Genomic DNA, 23,489 nt, shown 5'->3' with positions numbered 1-23,489 from the left:
AACAGGAAGAGCTAACTATCCTAAATATATATGCACCCAATACAGGAGCACCCAGATTCATAAAGCAAGTCCTTAGAGACTTACAAAGAGACTTAGACTCCCATACAATAATAATGGGAGACTTCAACACTCCACTGTCAACATTAGACAGATCAACGAGAAAGAAAGTTAACAAGGATGTCCAGGAATTGAACTCAGCTCTGCAGCAAGCAGACCTAATAGACATCTATAGAACTCTCCACCCCAAATCAACAGAATATACATTCTTCTCAGCACCACATCGCACTTATTCCAAAATTGACCACATAATTGGAAGTAAAGCACTCCTCAGCAAATGTACAAGAACGGAAATTGTAACAAACTGTCTCTCAGACCACAGTGCAATCAAACAGAACTCAGGACTAAGAAACTCAATCAAAACTGCTCAACTACATGGAAACTGAACAACCTACTCCTGAATGACTACTGGTTACATAATGAAATGAAGGCAGAAATAAAGATGTTCTTTGAAACCAATGAGAACAAAGATACAACATACCAGAATCTCTGGGACACATTTAAAGCAATGTGTAGAGGGAAATTTATAGCACTAAATGCCCACAAGAGAAAGCTGGAAAGATCTAAAATTGACACTCTAACATCACAATTAAAAGAACTAGAGAAGCAAGAGCAAACACATTCAAAAGCTAGCAGAAGGCAAGAAATAACTAAGATCAGAGCAGAACTGAAGGAGATAGAGACACAAAAAACCCTCCAAAAAATCAATGAATCCAGGAGTTGGTTTTTTGAAAAGATCAACAAAATTGACAGACCGCTAGCAAGACTAATAAAGAAGAAAAGAGAGAAGAATCAAATAGACGCAATAAAAAATGATAAAGGGGATATCACCACCGACCCCACAGAAATACAAACTACCATCAGAGAATACTATAAACACCTCTACGCAAATAAACTAGAAAATCTAGAAGAAATGGATAATTTCCTGGACACTTACACTCTTCCAAGACTAAACCAGGAAGAAGTTGAATCCCTGAATAGACCAATAGCAGGCTCTGAAATTGAGGCAATAATTAATAGCCTACCAACCAAAAAAAGTCCAGGACCAGATGGATTCACAGCTGAATTCTACCAGAGGTACAAGGAGGAGCTGGTACCATTCCTTCTGAAACTATTCCAATCAATAGAAAAAGAGGGAATCCTCCCTAACTCATTTTATGAGGCCAACATCATCCTGATACCAAAGCCTGGCAGAGACACAACAAAAAAAGAGAATTTTAGACCAATATCCCTGATGAACATCGATGCAAAAATCCTCAATAAAATACTGGCAAACTGGATTCAGCAGCACATCAAAAAGCTTATCCACCATGATCAAATGGGCTTCATCCCTGGGATGCAAGGCTGGTTCAACATTCGCAAATCAATAAACATAATCCAGCATATAAACAGAACCAAAGACAAGAACCACATGATTATCTCAATAGATGCAGAAAAGGCTTTTGACAAAATTCAACAGCCCTTCATGCTAAAAACGCTCAATAAATTCGGTATTGATGGAACGTATCTCAAAATAATAAGAGCTATTTATGACAAACCCACAGCCAATATCATATTAAATGGGCAAAAACTGGAAGCATTCCCTTTGAAAACTGGCACAAGACAGGGTTGCCTTCTCTCACCACTCCTATTCAACATATTGTTGGAATTTCTGGTTAGGGCAATCAGGCAAGAGAAAGAAATCAAGGGTATTCAGTTAGGAAAAGAAGAAGTCAAATTGTCCCTCTTTGCAGATGACATGATTGTATATTTAGAAAATCCCATTGTCTCAGCCCAAAATCTCCTTAAGCTGATAAGCAACTTCAGCAAAGTCTCAGGATACAAAATTAATGTGCAAAAATCACAAGCATTCTTATACACCAGTAACAGACAGACAGAGAGCCAAATCATGAATGAACTTCCATTCACAATTGCTTCAAAGAGAATAAAATACCTAGGAATCCAACTTACAAGGGATGTAAAGGACCTCTTCAAGGAGAACTACAAACCACTGCTCAGTGAAATAAAAGAGGACACAAACAAATGGAAGAACATACCATGCTCATGGATAGGAAGAATCAATATCGTGAAAATGGCCATACTGCCCAAGGTAATTTATAGATTCAATGCCATCCCCATCAAGCTACCAATGACTTTCTTCACAGAATTGGAAAAAGCTGCTTTAAAGTTCATATGGAACCAAAAAAGAGCCCGCATCTCCAAGACAATCCTAAGTCAAAAGAACAAAGCTGGAGGCATCACGCTACCTGACTTCAAACTATACTACAAGGCTACAGTAACCAAAACAGCATGGTACTGGTACCAAAACAGAGATATAGACCAATGGAACAGAACAGAGTCCTCAGAAATAATACCACACATCTACAGCCATCTGATCTTTGACAAACCTGAGAGAAACAAGAAATGGGGAGAGGATTCCCTATTTAATAAATGGTGCTGGGAAAATTGGCTAGCCATAAGTAGAAAGCTGAAACTGGATCCTTTCCTTACTCCTTATACGAAAATTAATTCAAGATGGATTAGAGACTTAAATGTTAGACCTAATACCATAAAAACCCTAGAGGAAAACCTAGGTAGTACCATTCAGGACATAGGCATGGGCAAAGACTTCATGTCTAAAACACCAAAAGCAATGGCAGCAAAAGCCAAAATTGACAAATGGGATCTAATTAAACTAAAGAGCTTCTGCACAGCAAAAGAAACTACCATCAGAGTGAACAGGCAACCTACAGAATGGGAGAACATTTTTGCAATCTACTCATCTGACACAGGGCTAATATCCAGAACCTACAAAGAACTCAAACAAATTTACAAGAAAATAACAAATAACCCCATCAAAAAGTGGGCAAAGGATATGAACAGACATTTCTCAAAAGAAGACATTCATACAGCCAACAGACACATGAAAAAATGCTCATCATCACTGGCCATCAGAGAAATGCAAATCAAAACCACAATGAGATACCATCTCACACCAGTTAGAATGGCGATCATTAAAAAGTCAGGAAACAACAGGTGCTGGAGAGAATGTGGAGAAATAGGAACACTTTTACACTGTTGGTGGGATTGTAAACTAGTTCAACCATTATGGAAAACAGTATGGCGATTCCTCAAGGATCTAGAACTAGATGTACCATATGACCCAGCCATCCCATTACTGGGTATATACCCAAAGGATTATAAATCATGCTGCTATAAAGACACATGCACACGTATGTTTATTGCGGCACTATTCACAATAGCAAAGACTTGGAATCAACCCAAATGTCCATCAGTGACAGACTGGATTAAGAAAATGTGGCACATATACACCATGGAATACTATGCAGCCATAAAAAAGGATGAGTTTGTGTCCTTTGTAGGGACATGGATGCAGCTGGAAACCATCATTCTTAGCAAACTATCACAAGAACAGAAAACCAAACACCGCATGTTCTCACTCATAGGTGGGAACTGAACAATGAGATCAGTTGGACTCGGGAAGGGGAACATCACACACAGGGGCCTATCATGAGGATGGGGGAGGGGGGAGGGATTGCATTGGGAGTTATACCTGATGTAAATGACGAGTTGATGGGTGCAGCACAGCAACATGGCACAAGTATACATATGTAACAAACCTGCACATTATCCACATGTACCCTAGAACTTAAAGTATAATAATAAAAAAAAAAGAATAAAAATAATCAGAGTGCCTCTTTTGCAGTATTGGAAAATACTGTCTTGGAAATTTAAAGAAATGTTTGTTTAAACTGTGTGTGTGTGCATGCGTATTTGGGTGGCAAAGTAAAATATATTTCCCACTGTGGGGCATGTTAAAATATATCTGCAAACCACTAACACTGAGGCCCCAGGGCTGGATGGTAGGCTCAGGGAGTAGTCAAGAAAATCATCCTCCTACTTTCTGCAAAGGCTCTGAGATTTTACCTGCCTTTGTGGCATGGACACTGTAGCTCCACATAGTTGCAAACAGGTTTCCAAAACCCTGTCTTTGACCTCTCCCTCAGAAACTTGACAGGCTAAAAGGAGACAGATGGAGGAACATTCCTGATCACTCTATGCATACCCAACAACAACAAATCTGCATCTGCACTAAAGCTATTAATGAGGACATTGCTCATTTTATTATTTCTTACTCTCTCATGGACTGTCCAACATGAAGAATTTCTTTAAAAAATTCAATGAAAGGAAGCCTTCATCTCTCTGATGAATTGGTAGGTGCCTTCCCCTTTGGCTACGACTGCTGGAAGGCTCCAAGGCTTCTGGAGTGTTTGGCTTGTCATCGTGGTGTGATTGCAGCTTCATTCTTGCCTTAGTCTGGGCTTTCTTTCATGTATTGTGTTGCGTTGATTCCATTCTAATGATAGATGTCCAAATCTCTTGAAAAAAAAAAAAGGTGTGTTTGGAAAATATAAATATTCCTCCACTGGGCAGAAGGGATTGTATAGCTGGGACTAGCTTGCACAGTTCAGAACTCAATTCAGTATTATTGATTTACAAGATGTAAGAAAAAGCAAGAAAAAAAAACCAGAAAACACTATTTTAAGGTGGACTTTTAAACTTTTAATGCCTGCTTATCTCTAAATAATAGGTTTTTTTCCTTTTCTTTTGTTTATTCACTGCTAAATTCATGCCATGTTGGGACTGCATACTCTCTCCCACCAAACTGCAAGACTTGCTTTTTCCTGGATAAAAGAAGGATAGAGTTAGTAGAGGAGAACCAGGGCAGCCCAAGAATTAGAAGCTGACACATTAAAAAGTTGAATCACAAAACTTTGCCATGGACCAGAGAAGAGGGAAATTTTTAATAATATGCCCTGTCCCCTCCCCTGACAGATTTTTCTCCACAGTACAATAACCTTTTAACATACTATATTATTTACTTTTTTATTTTCCTATCTCTCTCTTCCCCTAAAATATAAGCTCTATGAGAGGAGCAGGGATTTTTTCCCTGCTGCTATACCCCCAGCACCTTGCACATAGTAGATGTTCAGTTAGCTCCAGAATCCACACTTTTAACCAACATTCTATTGTTCTTCTTGAATCTATTAGTAGTTCCTGCCACTCCACCTTCAGCCAGCCCCATCATAGCTAAGCTGCTTATTTACTTGAGTCTGTCAGGCATGAACCTGCATAATATTGAAAAGGGAGAAAAGGATATGCTTTACACTGAAGAATCCTAGTTTGAGCAAGACTTTTGCATTTCTTCTAAACTTTCCTCATGCTCCAGCTAGTCTCCAAATATCACAAAGGAACCTAGCTACTGGCCATGAGATCAGCTATTCCACTAGCAGTCAGGGTCTCCCTGCAGCCCTGTATGCACAAGAACAGCTGCAAACACAAACACAGCTGTTGGGTTTAATGGACTATTTCTCCGTTTCTCCTCTTCCTCATTTCACCCGCAAACAAACTGTAGAGATCAAAAAAGTAAGTCAAATGTACTGCCATTAAAGCCACACAGTAAGTTGGAACTCTAGTCTTCCTTCGCTTGTGTTTCATCAAAAAGAACTGGCGTGTGGAGATAAATAAATGTTCAGTTCATTTTAGAAATCCTGATCACTGAGAGGACAACAAGGCAGTGGCCAAAACCTCCCAGATATTAAGTCAGAAAATCTAAGTTCTCATCATACTTTGGAGACTCTGGTAACTTTAGGTAAATCAAATTCTTTCTGAGGCTCAGGTTTCTGGTCTGTAACAAGCAAATTATATCCTCAATTACCTCAGATGTTTGCTGAAATGGCAAAGTTAAACAGTATGTTGTGAGAACATAGGGAGCCATAGAAATACAACATAATATCAGAAATTAACTTTCCCTGAAATCTAGATAGATAGATAGATAGATAGATAGATAGATAGATAGATAGATAGATAGATAGATCATTCAGAAGACTACAGGCATGTAGGAAGGGAAGGAAAAATGGCAGATGGTTATCAAAAAGTATATAATTTTCTACCTTCCTAAATTTGCCAAATGAGATATTTAACAGCACTACTAGGTATACTGCATATTATTTTCTTCATTTTAGGGAATGAGGCATAGAGAACATTAATTTATTCAATGTACAATTATTAACCACCTCCAATGCAAGCACTGAAAGTTAAGCTTTTCCAAGCCAATGTTTCTATCAAGCAGCAAAATCAGAATTCACACTCAGGTCTGTCTGAACCCAAAGCCCATATTAACAAACATGATAGAAAGTGTCTGGAAGCTGTAAGGAATGTTAGAGTTCATTCATTCCCAACCCTCTACTCCAAGCAAGGATAGAGAGAAAGACTCTTTGCATCATTAATAATGCAGATGCAGGCATAGATAGGTTGCTGATAATAATCTCAGATGAAAGAGCCAACATACGAGATGGCAAGGCAGAATGTGTTAGTTAATCCAATTTCTTAATCATCTGCTGGTCACCTAGGCTGAGCCAGGTAATAATATGCTAGGTGATTGTGCTGGTACAAACATGTATCAAAGATTTCCCTACCCTAGAGATGTACCAAAGCTAGGGGGGCAACAGACAGAGGAAAGGACAAAGGCATCGAAGGACACCCGAGGATCATCCTTGACCAACTTGTTTCTGAGCACAGAAGAGACGGTCCTTGGGAATAACTTTATAAGTGTTGTGGTTGTTGTTTTTAATGTGTGTGCGGAGAGTGAGAGGACTCTGGCATTTTTAGTGAATGAAGCAAGTCAATTTTGTGCTGTTGATGTAAAGGTCATCCCATAGGTACATTGTGTAAGGCCTAGGGGAAAACGAGTCATATTAAAAATAATCAATGTTTGGCTGTATATACTAACGTTTGATTAGCACTTTAGGATTCCCAGAACCCTGACAAATGGATTATCTCTTTCAAGTAAAAACATGATAATTTACAAAAAAAAAACCTGGATAATTTTCTATGCAGAAAATAAAAGTACAGAAATTCTGTTCTCTTGCTTCACTTTTCTTCTCCATATGAAATCAACCCTCCTTAACTCATCCCCTTAAGTTTGCCAACATTGATCATTTGCTGTTAAACTGGTTTCCGTTGGAGGCAGGGAACATAGAGAGAAAATGTATGCCCTTGCCTTTAAAAAAAAAAAAAAAATATATATATATATATATGCTATATATATATATGCACGCACACACACACACACACACACACACACACACACATTCTGAAACATATGTGGCAGGCAACTCAGAGAAATGAGTCACATTTCCATATGAAGATTCAAGATTATCAGTAAACTTGATGAAAGCTAAATTCTCTTTCCCAGGCATAATTGCCACACAGGAGCTTCTCTCCCTCCCCAGTTCTCAATGCTTTATTATTATGCAGGTAGCAGTTAGTATTCTGCAGAGCAGGAAGGCGTAGTTAATCTCTGAAGCTTAAAGTTTGTTAAAATGCACGTAACTGTACATATGAAAAATCTTAGATTCTTCTGTTTCCTAAATGCTTATGGAGAACTAGGTTTGAAATTAAACATAAAAAAGAAAAGTGAAGAAAATTGTTGTTTCTCTGGGTGTCACATATTCACCAGGATAGAGCTGCACAACAAATTCAATGACATAAAATTAGTTTGTATAAATCAATGTGAACTCTAAAGAAGCATCTGAACACAGAATCTTCCATGGACATTTAGAAACACTTAGTTTCTCAGCCCCAAATCACTAATGCAAGTTCAATGAATATTAGTGAAGAGAAACCACCAAGGGGCAAATGGATCTTTAATTTTTATTTCCACTCTCTTTTCTTCATCCCCCAAAATGGCCCTTTCAATGCCTCCTTAACAGTTCAAACAGATGTCTTATGCTTTGTGCCCTGTACTTGGAGTAATACTTTGTGCCCTGTACTTGGAGTAATATAGAAAGCTTTAGAATTGGAGTTGTCCTGGAAGTCACTGATTACTTTAAAAGAATACTTCCATGCCTGGAATAGGATGGCCCAATCCAGGCATAACAAGGGTGGCCACTGAAGAAGATTTCATCTCAAAGCAAATGCCAGTCACTGATGGTTATCAAGGATGGAGACATAAACAGCAGCTTATTCAGGAGGGAGGTTTACAGTGAAGAGAAGGGAATGAGCATTTATGGAGTGTCTGCATGAGGTCTGCTGCTTTACTGTATTTTCTCATTCAGTTCTTACAACTCTTCGGGTAAACATTATTATGCTTTTTCTATAAATTAATTCTATCAGCAAATATATATATATATACTATCTATTACATACATAGACATCTATTTCTATGCATTGCTGATAAGTAAACTAGACTAGAAGGTCCTGTCCCTTATGAAGCTTTATTAGATAATGTAATTCTAAAAGGCTTCATATCTAGAAAACATTTATGCATATGTACTAATAAAGGGCTATTAAATCAGTAACTATATACTTCTAACAGCCTGATGCACATTCCACACCTTTGGAGTTCTTTGTCAATTATAAAGCAAATATGAGAGTTTCATTTGTAGGATATTATTAATTATACTGGGATTTCTCCTGATCTGGAAAATGGAGATAAGAATACTTACTCATAGAGTTGCTTTAAAGGTTGCAGGAGACAACAACTATACATTTATGGACTCAGTAAATGTTATTTGGCCTTCTATTTTGCTTTCTTTCTCTTCCAAGTAATTCAAATGCCATTTACCAATATGTAAAATGCAATCTGAGAAGCATTTTATATTGGATTCCCATAAGGGGAAAATTATTAATTTCTTAAGCAATGAAAGGATACCTTTTGAAGGAGCCTTACCTGTGAAATGGTCTCATTGGCTGACATCCATGAACAGCATTAGAGAAAAAATTTGTTGAATCTAAAAAAATCATATTTTATGCTTTCATATCACTCTGTCATTTTAAAAAATCTGAAATTATAGGGCAGCTTTATCACAGCAAAGTCTTGCCCACATTCTTCTTCTAATATATCTAAAACTTATAGTTTTAGGAAAAACATGAGAATGTAAACAGCAAAATTTGGTAAACACCAAAAAGTCAGTGATGCTACCTTTAAGAAACATTTAATAGTAAACTTGTGCTGAACTTGTTAATAAGTGCTGTGCTTTTATTCTCATTCTGTCTGTCTGTCTGTCTGTCTCTCTCCCTCATTCTCATTTCTGCCAATTGTTTTAAAGATGTTACAGGGTTTAAAACAATATACTGTCATAAATCTCCAAAAGATGGTGATGGGGAAAGTCATTACCAAGTTGGACTTAGGATACTTCCCCCCAGTTGAAAAAGACGCCGATCTCCCTATTTCTTCACCAGTTTGGCTGCTTCCCCAGCAGTCCTTAGTGATGAGGGATATTTATCAGTACTTTTTCTTCTTCTTGGCCAACTCTGTCAAAGAAAATTCCAAAAGAGAAGGCAATCTCAAAATAATTCTCTTACTAGAAATCAACAAACCCACAGAATCTTATTATCTAAACAACTGTTTCCCAATTTTCTCCAAAGTCCAAAGGCATGCCTGTGGAGTGTTTTAGTCTACGTTCCAAGAAGCAACAGTAAACACTTTTTCTTCTTGCAATAAATATCCACAGTAGAGGCCATCAAAATAACAATTTGGTCCAGAATAAAAGGTCTTTATCCTGATTACCAAAATCTTTTAAACATGTACTTTCATAAGATGAAGTATAATTAGACATAATTATCTGTTTTTTTGTAATGTCTTCCAGGAGAGTCTAGAAAACAGTTCTGACATAGTAGTGTGACCTTATATAAATAATTGCTCCTTCTTCTGACCATTATTTAATTATCAAGTGAAAGAACTATTAGACCATGGTTCTCAACAGGGGTTAACCCCCATTCCACCACCACCAGCAGCAGCAGCAGCAGCAGCAGCAGCAACAACACCAGCACCCACTCTCTACACTCTCACCCAGATTTTGGCCATGTCTGGAGACATTTTTGGTTGTCACAACCGGGGGATGCTACTGACATCTAGTGGGTGAGGCCAGGGATGCTGCTAAACATCCTACAGTGCACAGGACAGCCCCCCACAAAAAGAATAATCTGGACCAAAATGCCAATAGTGCCAAGATGAAAAACCTTGTGAGAGGATCTAGGAATACACTTCAACATTGAAATTTTACTAAGTGCATAGATATATTATATGAGAGTTACTGCATATGCGCAAATATATATACACACACAAATATATATCTAACCAAACTTCCCACTTAAATAAGTCTCAGATTTATCTTGAAGTTCTAAACAATGAGAAGGAAAACCAAAAACTTGGCAGCTAGCCAATTAAGCAACATATGCTAAGTGTTTGCAGTAGACGTAATACGGGCAGAAAAATATCTTACAATGTAGTTTCAAATGCAATGAAAAGTCAGCCATTGTGAGCTCCATCCAGAATAAATAAGCTGGAGAACATCTGAAAGCGGGGACAGCCGCATGGTCTATAACAACCTTTTACCTCAAGTCAAATCCTGATGGAAACCTAGTACTTTGCTCCAACTAAAGCAAGATAATGTGAAGAGAAGTTTATGAAGTTTTGTTTTTTTTGTTTTTTTTTTTTTTGTTTTTTTTTTTTTTGAGATGGAGTCTCGCTCTGCGGCCCAGGCTGGAGTGCAGTGGCTGGATCTCGGCTCACTGCAAGCTCCGCCTCCCGGGTTCACGCCATTCTCCTGCCTCAGCCTCCTGAGTAGGTGGGACTACAGGCTCCTGCCACCACGCCCGGCTAATTTTTTTGTATTTTTAGTAGAGAGGGGTTTCACCGTGTTAGGTAGGATGGTCTCGAACTCCTGACCTTGGAGTTGATCCACTTGCCTCGGCCTCCCAAAGTGCTGGGATTACAGGCGTGAGCCACCGCGCCCGGCTGAAGATTTTTAAATAATGTAGTCTTCAAAGGAATTGGTCCATGGATCTGACCATTTATGTATCCCATTGATGTATCCCATTAAAACAGAGCAACTAGATAGCCAGATCGAAAACACATAGTTCACATTTACCACAAAACTAGATGGCAAGGTATCCACATGATGTGAATCCCCAAAGTGACACAAGGTGGAAAAGCCACCAGCAGCCACAAGATGTTCATACTGCCAACGTCAGTGTAGGAAAAAGCAAATAAAAACAATACAGGTCTATGGACTAAGAATAGGAGAGTCTCAAAATAGCCAGCAGATATTATTGGAAATCTTGGCAAGCCAATTTGAGAATAGGGGATGACACTGGAACAGTTTTGCTCAATCTAATATCATGTGTGTACAAAGGGCATAAGTAAATACCTAAAAGAGCTGGAGCAGTCTAGCCACTGTGCACGCTGGAAACTGACCAGCCAGGTGTGTCTTTTAGGATGGGGACTCATACCTAGGAGAAACTGTTGACAGTGGGATCAAAATGAAGCAGGCCAGGCATGGTGGGTGGTGCCTGTAATCCTGACTAAGAGGGGAGAATTGCTTAAAGTGAGGAGTTCAAGACCAGCCTGAGAAGCATAGTAATACCCAGTCTCTAAAAAAATTAAAAGGAAAAAAAAATAGCCCAGCATGGTGGCACATGCCTACAGTCCCATCTACTCGGAGGCTGAAGTGGGAGAATCCCTTGAGCCCAGGGTTTTGAGGCTGCAATGAGCTATGACTGTACTACTGTAGACAACAAAGTAAGACCCCCTCTTTAAAAAATAAATAAATACTTTTTTTTTAAAGTTAAGCAAGATGTAGACCAAAAAAAAAAAAAAAAAAAGACAAAGAAAAGAAATGGTCCTGATCTGGAAAATTAGCAAGAAATCTCAGAAATCAAGCTGTCACGCTTCTTGGCACAACATAAAAATAACCAAACGAACAAAAAGAGAAGAGGGAATTCCATAAAGTTGCACAGCCATCTGAACCAAGGCTTCTTCTAACATTCTCAAAAAACTAAATTAACATGAAAATGAGTAGCAGGAAGGTATTGAAGTCTATATCTTAGATAGTTACTAAAAGAGAAAAGATAAATAAGAAACAGAATAACATCCTTACAGTTCAGGCTGCCCAATAGAACTTTTTCTGGTGATGGAAACATTTTATATCTGTGCCATCCAATATAGTGGCTCCGAGACACATGTGACTATTGACTAATGAGCCCAGGGAACTAAGTTTTAACTTTATTAAATTTTAACTGATTAAAATTTAAATAGCTATATGAGGCTAGTTGGTACTATATTGTATAGCACAACTATAGAAAAGAAAATCATGCCAGAAAAAAAAATTTCAAAAAGCGATCAAAACTGTAACACAATACTTCAAAATGATTTGAAGCCATTAAGAAAGTAATACAATATGACAGTAACACAAATCAAAATTAGAATAATTGGCTGATATAACACTCAAGAAATAATTAGAAATTAAACAATTATTTTAGAAGTGAAGACTTAAAAGAAAATGAGTAAATAACAATACTTTGAAATAAATAGAAGGAAAAAAGGAGAAAATAATTAAACATCAAAAGCAAATTAAGAAAGAGATGAAAATGATGTGGGAAAAGAGATAAATATTGGAGTAGTTAAGAAAACCCAACATACAGATAATAGAAATACCTGAAGAAGAAAACCAGTATTGATAAACACTAAAACAAATTCTCAAGAATATAATTCAAAAATAAATTTCTGAAATGAAAAAGACTTGAAATCACATATTGAAAATGTACAATATATACTGGAAAATATAAACCCAGAATAACCAAAAGCAAGAAATAAATATTCTTGTAAAAGAACAGGAATTTAAAGAAAAAATTCTTTTGGAATCTAGACTAAAGAACATATGACTTACATAATAAATTGGATTATTAGTTTGTCATTAGACTTTTCAACAACAGTTTATCCCAAAAGAAAACTAAATAACTGACTTAAAACACTCAAGAAAAAAATGTGCACCAAATATTTTATATTCACAAAAACTGACATTCAAATATACAGGAGACAGACAGCAAGCGATAATAGTTCAGTTACTATTCTCCTCATGAGTACTTCTCAAGGAATCTACTACAGAACAAGCTTCAAACAACTGAGATCAGTAGAGACTGGTGAAAAACATTAAGTATGTAGCGACTCATAGAATTAAGTGAGGATTAAAAGGGAGAAATTATAGTATGTAACAGCTATGTGATCTAATAATATAGATTCAGTACAACTATTAAAAACTGTGGGGAGTATGGGACTAACATATATAAAACAAATAATAAACTGTTTTCAGTTTTTTTAGAATTGGCAATGGTAGTATTAGTATTGTTATTCTCACACTATTGTATGTATAGAAAAGGAAAACAAAAAATTATGGGGTTTCCTAATTCTATTAGTCCTGTGCCCTTGAGAACTAAAATTCTTGGTGCGGAATTCAGAAGACAAGGATATAATATAGATCCAGATAAATTAAACCATGCTAAGCTTAAATATAAATTGGAAATATTGGTATGAATTTTAAGTATTTTATGTGTTTACACTAAAAATATTTATTTCAGTAATATTTTATATATATATATATATATTTTTTTTTTTTTTTTTTTTTTGAGACGGAGTCTCGCTCTGTCACCCAGGCTGGAGTGCAGTGGCTGGATCTCGGCTCACTGCAAGCTCCGCCTGCCGGGTTCATGCCATTCTCCTGCCTCAGCCTCCCGAATAGTTGGGACTATAGGCGCCCGCCACCTCGCCCGGCTAGTTTTTTGTATTTTTTAGTAGAGACGGGGTTTCACCGTGTTAGCCAGGATGGTCTCGATCTCCTGACCTCGTGATCCGCCCGTCTCGGCCTCCCAAAGTGCTGGGATTACAGGCGTGAGCCACCGCGCCCGGCCAATATTTTATATTTTTATATTTACATAATACAACATATAATGCATATGATATATTATTCATATTATTATGTATGTATGTATGTGTCCTAGCTCTGTCCAATGAAAAGGCCAAGAAACAATGATTAACCAAGTAGAAATAAGGATCTCTTGTACTTAGGCTGTGGTTTTGAAAAACCATCTCTATAAAAAAAAAAAATCAAACAGTTTTTCAAGATATAACTGTTTCCAGGTCAGTATCAGGAAATGTACAAGATGACCCTGAAACATCTTGACATATCAAATGAATAGCAAAGAGTCCATGTAAGATTACTAGGGTCACGGCAAAAGGTCTCAGAAATCAGTTCTTCAGGAGCTCACTGGCCAAAGACGAAACAATGTAAACTCAAATAAGGATAAGCATTGCAACAGATTGAAAACCAAGAAATATATTTAAATTTTGTTTGAAATCCATAAGTTCATATGAACCAATTTGTCTTAAATTAAGTAAAAAGACAGCAGTCCGTCACTAGATAAACAAATGATAGATAAGGGGACTCAACTCCTTTAAAAGCTTTTTCAGCTAACAAGTAAAAGCAAAATGATAGAAAAACACTCTTTTTTAGCCTGAAATAGCTGAAAGAATAGATTTAAGTATTGAGCCTTAACAGCCACTGACATCACAAAGAAACAAAAATCAGATTTGATATGTCTCTCAGTGAAGTGATGCAACACCAAAGGGATCAAACCTGAGATGTAGCTGACAATGTTTAGGAAATGAAGGTGATGGAGTGAGTTATTAAATTGTCCCTTGAGTATGCCATCAGCAAAATCTAGACTGCAGGTAACTCTGCAGGTAAATAACCCAAGTCCTTCAACAGGTAAGTTATGAGAAAGTGAAATGGTGAAGGGGGCCTACAGGATAAACAGGACTTAAAAGAGATGTCAAGTTAAAAAGGAATGGGCAAGGTTAAACTGTAGTATCCAAGGACTGACACTTGAGTAATAAACCATAAGGAAATTCGAGGAAGTGATTACTATAAAAGTAAAAATAAATAGGGACTAACAGAAAGTAAGAGAGGATACTGTAATTAGAATCAGGTACCTAAAGGAACTTCTGCAGTGACTGGGAAAATTCTATTTCTTGACCTGAATAGTGGTTACAATGATCATTGGCTCAAAATAATTCATTAAGCTCTACACTTGTTTTGGATGGTTTTTTGTATCTATGTGCATGTGTGTGGGAATTTTAGGCATGGATTTGCCAGAATAGAAGGAACTTGAGTTTGACTATCTGTTCCCACCCTTTCTGCTAAAATGAGGTAGCAAGAGTTGATCCTTTGTTAGAGAGAACTTTATGGAAGGTAAGACCTTGAGCCTCATCATAGTTCCACCATTACTTTCTGCAAGACATCATGAAACACTCAATGGCTCTAGTCTTCAGGTTATCTTCACCATAGCCAGGCAAGAAAGGCCAGCACCATGTGGCTCAGGAGAACTTTTTCAGCCTCCACTTCCATTCCACACAACTGCCAAGCCTCTCACTTCTGTTCATCATTACCCAAACATGTCTCCACATCTCTCCCTTTGTGATTTCCTTACTTGTCCTTATTCTCATGCCTTTAACTCATTACCCTTTGTAATCTACTTCAAATATCACTTCTGGTAACTCTGAGTTTAAGCTACTCTTTCCTCTGTGCTTCTAGACCAGTTTGTATGTGTCGCTGTTGACATGGGAGTTACCATATTTCTAACATTGTTATGTCTGTACTCTCATTAGACAATGAGGTTCTTAAGAGCTGCATTTTCAAATCTGCAGTTCTAGTACAGAGGTTCTAGAAACATTGAATAAATGGATAGATGCATGGATGGATAGATATATAAAAACAAGAGCAGGTAGTAGAAATATTAAGTTACTTTAAAATCTAACATTTTGAGATTCTTTTTTCACATTAGGTAATAGGCAGTCCTTTGATAAAGTGAAGATCTCCTAAGACTTACAAATTAGTAGGAACAAAAGATTATGCTGTGCTCCTGCCTCATCTGAGGAACTGGGATGTTTTCTCCTTGCAAACAATGCAATGGATAATACTTCTCTGGCCCTTACTATTGCATAATGACAAGTTTACTCTCTCTCTCTCTCTCTCTCTCTCTCTCTGTGTGTGTGTGTGTGTGTGTGTGTGTGTGTGTGTGTGTGTGTGTGTGTGTGTCTGTCTTGCTTACACCACTGTGGCTTCCTTCTTAGCTTTATGGAAATAAATGTGCACTGAGGATAAAGAATGAAGGACTAGAAAAGAAACAAAGGGTAAAATCCAAGCCTGGACTAAATGCATAGATACAGTGTTAATCTTCATACTGGGAAGAAATGAAATTTGAGATGAAAACACAGAGAATAAGAGACAGATGCTGGTTTACATTTATTTGCTTTTCCCTCACCAGTCACTCAATCTTAGCTTCTTCCTCTCTACCTATCTAAATGCAGTGATGCATAAATATTCTTCCATGAAGAAAGTTACTAGTTTTATGTAACTAACTTCATTTGAAGTACCTATAATTAATGCCTGTAGAAGCCCATTATTTGTATTAAGAAGGAATCATAGTATTTAGACAAGAAAAACATAACATGTGCATTTGGATAAGGACCAAATTTCCTTCAATAAGAAATAATACTATTCCCTCTGCTACACATAAACTACATTTTAAAATTCTCCTTCTGCCGAACTGTAGTATATTACATGAATCTTACAATCTATGCAGCATTTCAATCGTTTCCTTATTTTTCTGGGCTTTTCTCATTACTTGTTTAAAAATCTCCTTGCATTGGCCTCCTGAGCCTGTTGGAGTAATATTATGAAGCAAATGACCAGACATAATGACTTTCCAAGGTCCTTGTGCTTCCTTATTAACATTCAGTTAGCATAAGTCCTGACTTTATTATTGACTACATTGAATACACAAGACACTGACCTCTGCCATCTGCAACTAAATCTCTTCCTGCAGATCTATCAGAATGGTTTCATATATAGAGGAAGCAAGAGAAAACAAAGCAGCAGCCACTTACCTTTTCTGTCCCTAGAAACTTTAACATACTCACATCTGCAATCCAAAAAAGGAAAGAAAATCCCCCTTGTAAAATCTAGAGTGAGGGTTAAAGGAAAAATTCAAAATGGCAATCCCAGATTCAGATTCATCTTCCTACACTAAGACCACTAAATAAACAGAATCAGATCTATCTGGCCACTAGAAAGCAAAATCACCAGCATATATAATTGATTAATGAGTCTCAAAATCAACCAATAGGACCCAAGGAGGGTTTTCATTAGGTCATGATCACTTCAACTTGTGTGATTACAGGAAAGTCTGCCAATTTAAGATTGTTTGACATTTCCACTTATCCCCACACAAAAGGATTGATGACATTTTCTAAGTAATGTATGAAATAACAAATTGTCTACCTTGGTCTTGAAGCTATTGGTGAGTCTCAGAAATGGAGCTCAGAAGACAAGGACATGATGTGCTGAGCTTTGTTCTGAAGACCTAAACTTGAGTCTTGATTCTGCCACAAACTGTGTGGTGGAAAGTGACTCCAACTCCTTGAATCTCAATTTTTTTTTAACTTGACAAACAAGAAGATTGTAGATAATCTCATGCCAACATGAGCCACTTAGGTAGGAATTTATCACCATTCCTTTCTTTCCCTCCTCTACTAAATTGGATTTGCCTTTCTCACATTAGAGAGCATGTAGTCCAATATATCTTTGCCACCAGAGGTGAAATGATTTAGCCATATGTCAGTTTTCAGAGATGGTAAAAAGTAAACCCATGCCCATATAGGCTGCTTAAAAAGTGAAAGTTTTCTCTCAGCATACTTAGTTGAGTGTTTAATAGAGATATAGATGTTAGGAAGGGCAAAGGCAGTAGAAGTGAATAGGAAGCCATGACATCACCACACTGTGGTATATACTAACATCATCCATACATACTTCTGAGGCTTCAGGAAGACAGTGGCTTCTCTGCTTCTCCGAAGCACCTCCTTCTCCTCATGTATCTGCATTCCTTTGCCAATGCTCAATAAGAGAACAAATTCAACTAGATCTGTAGAGGACTTTGAGGTTTGTAAAGCTCTCTCAAATATGTTATCTCATTTGACCATTAACACAGCCTTTTGATTCAATTAGCTGTGAATGTATATATGCATGTGTCATTATTTTCATTTACAGATTTAAAAAACTAAGTTTGAGGGAGATTAAACACTCCTAAAAAGTTTATATAACTACAAAAAGACCGAGCTAGAATGCCAAACCAGGGTGTCAGATTCTAAATCTCAATGACTTTTTATTCCACAGTATGCCACTGATTACCTCAACCCCTGTGCACAATAAAAATCTTAGTTTAGGAAAATAATCTTATCTCCTTCCTAGATTAATGTAAAAGAAATTTAAAAATGAAAAAGAGACGTTAATGACTTCAGATGAATGTTTTGGGCACTATCTACTATACTGAGAGATGATCTAGGAAAGACAAGTAAGATATAAATTAGGAGGAAAAAATAAATTTTCATTGGTTATAACTGGCTCCACGTATGAAATAATTTTTTAAAGATCAAAGATTATGTTGGTGTTCTGTATGGAAGATGATCATCAACTGTGCTCCATTTCCTCGAAATGTAAAAATAAAAAAAGCAAGAGGAATTGAGATTAGATGTAACCATCATTTTAACAACTTGATTTTTATTATAAAATTGATGTATGCCTACTCTGTTAAAAGGTAAAAACATAAATGAACAAAGAATAAAATGACAAACTCCCATTCTCTTTACCCAAAAATAACCATTATTATCATGTTGGTAAATGTCCTCTCTGGGTTTGTTTTTTATGCATAAAATATATTGTTTTTTCTGTACTCTACATATAATTTTATTGCAAATTATACTCTACATATAATTTTATAGCAAATTACTATGAATATTTCTCTACATTATTGACTATTCTACAATAATATTTAAAAGGCTACATAGTATTCCCTCACATGAATATGCTGAAATTTAGTTAATTAATTCAATAGTTACATTGTCTTCAATTTTTGATATTTATAAACAGTGCTTCAATAACACCCTTGTAAAGTATGTCAGCACCTTTTTATAACTGGAGACTTGGGGTACATCATAGAGGAGATTTCTAAAGAAGAACTAGTTATTAAATAGGTAAGGAATTATAAGCTTCTTTTTACCTACTACAAAATTGTCCTCCAGAAAACTTAAACCAATATTACTCCATTGACAACATATGAGAATACCATTTTTCCCCACACACAATTATTAGTCTGCTTACTAATTACTATGTGATACATGAAGAATATTTCACTGTTGTTTTAATTTACATTACTTTATCAGTGTGCAATTTTTTTCACCTGTTCACTGGACTTTTCTTATGAAGACATGCTAATTTATACCCAAGAAATAAATTTTTGATCGTGGTCTATTACAGTAAGTCTGATTTGTAGGTATTCTTTTCTCTTGAGTTCTTTACAATAATCATCTAGACTAGTTTCAAGAAAACATTCTTGAAAACAGAAAGGATAAACTTGGTGAATTCTTAAGATCTCTACCAGTCAATTTCTTTCATTCATTTATTCATTTAATCCTTAGTTGAGTGTCATCTTACTTCATATAGCATTTCATAAGTTTATGTAGAGCTTTTTCATGCAATATTTTAACTGATCCTCATGGTAATCCTATGAAAGGAAATATTAACCTAGGTTTATGAATGACTTCAAGAGGTACAGAAAAGCCTTCAATTGTATAAATAATTTGTGTATTTGTGCACAAGTGCATTTGCTTGCCAGAGAAAGTAAGTAGCTTTCATTGCAATCTTAAAGGTGGAAAATCAATACCTTTGTGAGGAAGAGAGGGAATCCCTTTATATCTCTATTTTGGAATTAAAGGGGGAAAAATAATCACCCTGTCGATGTCTCAAGGCTAGTAACTGGTGGCATGAGGACTAGTTTTGCTAGCTCCAAGATTAGTGCAAATACTACTGCATTTTAAGTATATAGAGGTGTTGCAGAATTATAGCATGCCATCCTTGCCTTAAGGAACCTCATGACTATTGGAAGAGCCAAGACTTATGCAATGAAAAGTTAAATAAGTAAAAAATATCACATGCCCATATGAGATTTCATAAGACTCATATCAGCCAGATGATAAAGGACTTATATTTCAGAAATTACCTGAAAAATTCAAACTAGACTTCATAGAGAAGAGACTACTTGGAGTGAGTTTTGAAATTTAAGATGAATAGGAGGAAAAGACAATTCTATATGAAAACAGGGAAGAAAGAAAAGTAAGAGCACAGGTCCGACAGTTGCAATGTGCATGTTCCAGAGATACTCAGTAGGCTGTCACAACTTTGGGAGGAAATTTACACATATACACATTGTGCTGAGTGTTGAAACCACTCTGTACAGGTTTGTATCCTAGGTCCACCATCAGTTTGTTATGCTACATTAGAAAAGGGGGGCTGGGGGAGGGATAGCATTAGGAGAAATACCTAATGTAAATGATGAGTTGATGGGTGCAGCACACCAATATGGCACATGTATACCCATGTAACAAACCTGCACGTTGTGCACATGTACCCTAGAAATTAAAGCATAATAAAAAGTATAATAAAAAATTATAAAAAAAGAAAAGCTCTCAACTTACCTAATTTGCAGTTTGCTCACCTGGAAAACAGAGATAATAGTACTTATTGTGAAGGACTGCTATTAAGTTGTAATGAAATTCTTTAAGCATATAATATAATACCTCTCACATAGTAAAGTATACACATTACCCGCTTCTCCCTGAGAAGAAAATATATTTTAAAAAATAAGTTAGACAAGATTTTAGAAAACACAGAATGCAAGGTTACAAGTTTAGAAAAATCAATTAAGATTTCTTGCACTTCTATGGACTGAATGTGTCCTCCAAAAATTCACAAGTTAAAGCCCTTTATCCTCAATGTAATGGTATTTAGAGATAGGACCTTTGAAAGGCAATTAAGTAATGAGGGTGGAGCCCTCGTGATGGTTTATAAGAGATGTGATGGTTTATAAGAGACACGAGAGCTTTTCTGCACTCTCTCTCTCTCATTCTCTCTCTGCCATGTTAGGATACAACAAGAAGGTAGCCATCTGCAAACCAGAAAGAGGGCCCTCACCAAGAACCACATCAGCCAATACTGTCATCCTGAACTTCCCAGACTCCAGAATTATGAGAAATAAGTATTTGCTGTCTAAGCTACCCAATCTATGGTGATTAGTTATAGCAGCCCAAGCAGGCTAAGACATCACTGAGTAGAAATAATGTAATAGAAACAATATTTTATGAAGATAAATTTCACATTTGGGGGCATGATAGATTAAAAAGTAGAGGAAAATGGAGTTGAGAAGAATGTCCAAGAGATTTATTAAATATTCCAGGCCAAAGGAGTGGTAATGTCTAGTCTCGATGCTAGTATGAGAAGTAGGAAGGAAGGTTCAATAAAAAGAGACATTTTGAAGGATTTGATTGGCTATGAAAAAGAAAGATGGGGGATGGGAAAAGAGATAACCCTGGGTGATAATACTTAAGGATATCAGAAGAGCTAGTTCAGAGAGATGAATGTTGTTTGGTTATAAACAAATTCAGTTTTAAGTGACAATAGACTGCTTTATCAGTCAAGTTGCAGCCAAAAACACTTGGGTTAATCTAAGCAGAAAATAATTAAAACAGGGAATTAAATACTTAAAAGTAATTGGGAGCACTAAGAGAGAGGATTCTAAGCTGGGTCTCTAGAAATAAATCCAGAAGAATACTACTAAACTGATAAGACCCTGTCCAGGAGATGGGGATTCAGGAGACTGCCACTAATTCTTGACTTCAGAAATCCATCACCATAACTGTGATCCAGAATCACACATGAAGCTGGTGCTGTCACTACAACTGCTCACCACAGCCACAAAGTGAGTGAGTAGACACTATTCCAGCGCTGCAGAAAGCTCAGCCTCAATCAGTGGCCACGCTTGGTCATACCACAATGCCAAAGCAGCTGGAGCATGGCCTTCCTCACTTCTGCCTGCCCAATCTCACACAAATGCATCTAGTAGGCAGAACCTCATTTGAACACAGAAACCTAGCTACAAGGAGTCTGGAAAATGTAGTGTTTTGTTTTGTTTCAATGTTTTTTTTTTTTTTAGTTTTCCAGGCTCTGAAATTTAGGAAGACCCAATAGAAGAAAGCTGGGATGGAGACAGTGCCAAACCACCACAGGCACCACAGATGTTGCTGTGTAAATGTCCAGTAGATAGTTGGATAAACATAACCAAAACTCATAAGAGAGATCAGAGTTACAGACAAAGGTCTCAGAAAGAATAGGAGATAGATGATGTTTGACTTGATTAATTTTCTGTTTAAATATCATATAGGAAGGAATTACAAAGCCCAAAAGACTTATAATTGAAGTTTGAAGATACCTACACACAAATTATTGGGCTTATAACACAATGAATACCTCCAGGTGTTCATGAGGCCAGGAACAAAAAGGCAAGGGCCACGGGCACCTAACCATTGCCCACAAACAACTGACTACTGTGTAATTTAATAAGCATTGGAGTGATCCTTGTAGTTAATTCTCCAACATCCCATCTAACCCACATAATTATTCTAAGCCAATTAAGTTAGCATTGTTCCCCTTACACATGATTGGTTTAAGAATGGACATGTGAGCTAATTCTGGCCAGGCGGACATAAATAGTGATTTGTTTAGCAGTGTCAGGGAAAAGCTTTCTCACTTAGAGAGAAAGAGAGAAAGATACAAAGAGAGATACATGCTCTTACTTCTGGATGTTGACTTCTTCCAGTGGGTCGCCTATAACAGTGCTACCCTCTTGCCTAAGAATGAGGTAAAGATGAAAGCAAAATGGGAGAGGGTGGAGCCAAGAGAATCACATAGAAGAAAATCCAGCACCCTAAAGTACCACCACAGCTGAAACTCTGTTCTCTCTAGTCTTTTTGTTAAATTGGGCAATTTGAGTCAGAGTTTCCTGTCACTTGTAGCCAAAGGCATAATCGCTGAATCCAACACCATGTTTTTCATGACACCATTCCTTAGGTTTTCAAGGAACAACCTTTCCTCTTTTCTAGCCTGAAATTTTCTCAACAAATAATAATCAACATATTTGTAATGGTGTAAAAAGTTATATGTATGGAGCACCATTTGAAGACTGTGTTTATTTTTCAAGATTATTTTATTCAATTCAATCATTCAATGTAATTGAATCAAGAGTCAAATTTATTCTTCAAGATATAACTGGTTCCCAATTTGAATCTAAAGTGTGTTCACTGTGGGACTCTGAATGTGTGAGAATTGACAGTGAACTGATGGGGCAGGTGTCTTCATGTATTTGTATGAATGAGCTTATTTTTAGGTGAAGGTTGAGGAAGGAGTCTAGGTTTCAGAGGAGAGGAGGGAGCATACATGTCTCCTGACCTAGACCTACGACTCATTAATATACCCTATGGAAAACATCTGAAGGAGCAAACTGAAGAAACTGCTTCTGCAATGGATAATTTAACACATGGGTTGCAAGTAACCCTGATTTGGTACCTCAGAAAGATGACTAATAGTGGATAAGAGAAATGCAATGGTTATAATGGCTGCAGTACAAACTCTCAAGTAGTTTCA

The sequence above is a fragment of the Macaca nemestrina genome, chromosome 3, assembly GCF_043159975.1.
Source record: "Macaca nemestrina isolate mMacNem1 chromosome 3, mMacNem.hap1, whole genome shotgun sequence".
NCBI classification, from domain to species: domain Eukaryota; kingdom Metazoa; phylum Chordata; class Mammalia; order Primates; family Cercopithecidae; genus Macaca; species Macaca nemestrina.
The sequence above is the reverse complement of the archived record's forward strand: the minus strand, read 5'-3'. Positions refer to the sequence as shown.